Source organism: Vanellus vanellus (genome assembly GCF_965231255.1).
Source record: "Vanellus vanellus genome assembly, chromosome: 9".
Lineage (NCBI taxonomy): Eukaryota > Metazoa > Chordata > Aves > Charadriiformes > Charadriidae > Vanellus > Vanellus vanellus.
In genome coordinates this window covers 6,273,309-6,274,514 of record NC_138914.1, presented here as the reverse complement: position 1 = coordinate 6,274,514, position 1,206 = coordinate 6,273,309, and the positions used below count along the sequence as shown (strand labels likewise).

The 1,206-nt window shown below is 77.1% G+C and overlaps 1 protein-coding gene across 1 annotated transcript in view; it reads left to right on the top strand.

Annotated features, from left to right (window-relative positions):
- Positions 1-971: 971 nt before the first annotated feature.
- FOXP1 (forkhead box P1) overlaps positions 972-1,206 on the top strand; it is a 399,883-nt gene continuing 399,648 nt past the window's right edge. The window contains exon 1 of the mRNA XM_082487999.1: positions 972-1,055. The gene's annotated coding sequence lies outside the window, so the exon portion shown is untranslated. The remainder of the gene's footprint in view (positions 1,056-1,206) is intronic.

Genomic DNA, 1,206 nt, shown 5'->3' with positions numbered 1-1,206 from the left:
CTCCCCCCGCCGGCGCCGCCACCGGCCCCTCCGCGGGAGCCCTGACGGCGCGGCCGCTCCGCGGGACCGCTCCGCGCAGCCAAGCGGGATGAGGACCCGCGCTCAAGCCCGGCCCTACGGGGCCGGTCACTCCCGCTCAGCGGCCGATGCGCGCCGCTGCGCACTCGCGCAAGTGTTTCTTAAGCAGTGTTTGCTCCGACAGCGGCGTTGCGCTGCCAGGGGGAGCGCAGGCAGCGGCCCGCCTCGCCGCTCCGCGCAGGTAAGGCGGGCTCCGCGGGCATCCGCGGAAGGCCCTGCGAGGTCCCCCGCGCCCACCAACTACGCGGACCTGACACCCCCCTCCCCCGTCGTGCCGGGTCCGCGGAAAAGTTGCTCGGGGGGGAGGGGGGCGCGGAGGGGGCGGCCGCAGCCCGCCTGCCCCCGCGCTGAACTCTGCGCAGGGGCGCGCAGCGCTGCGCGCCGCGCTCCGCCGCCACTTTCGCTTCCCCGCGGGGCCGCCCCGCCTCCCACCGGCCCGCCCCCCCCCCCCAACCCCCCCCACCCCGGGCCGTCCTCCGCGGACCTCCGCGCTGGCGTGGCTTCCACCCCTCACCCCCCCCGCTCTCCGCGCTCCCCCCCTTCCGCGCCGCTTTTATTTTTTTTTATTATTATTATTATTTTTCCCTTGCACCGAGCCTTGTTTACCCAGCAGGTGGATGTGACGTCAGAGACTGACAACAGCAAAAAATAACAACATCTCCCTCCGCGGGGGTGTCGCGGGCCGCCCCCGGCCCGCCCGCGCGGGCGGCGGCGCGGGGCTGCGCGGAGGCGGGGAGGGGGGGGGGGGCGCGGGGCGGGGGCGCGGCGGGGCGGCGTGCGGGGCCCCGCGGGCGCGGCGCCGAGCGGAGGGCTCTATTGTTATTTACCGAGCGGCGGAGCACGCCGCCGCCGCCGCGCCGCCCGGGCTCGGCGTGCCGGAGGGACGGGAGGGAGGGACGGGACGGAGAGGCAGCCCCGCGCCGCTCCGCTCCGCGCCGCCCGCCCGCGCCGGGGCCGCGGCAGGCCGAGTCCTGCGGGTGAGTCCGGCGCCCCCCCCGACACTTTCCCCGCTCCTCCGGGGCTGTTGCACTTTTCTCTCCCCCCCCCCCCCCCAACCCCCCTTTCCCCCCACCCTCGCCGGCCCCACGTGTCCGCCCCCCCCCCCCCCCCCGCCGCGAGTGGACCGGG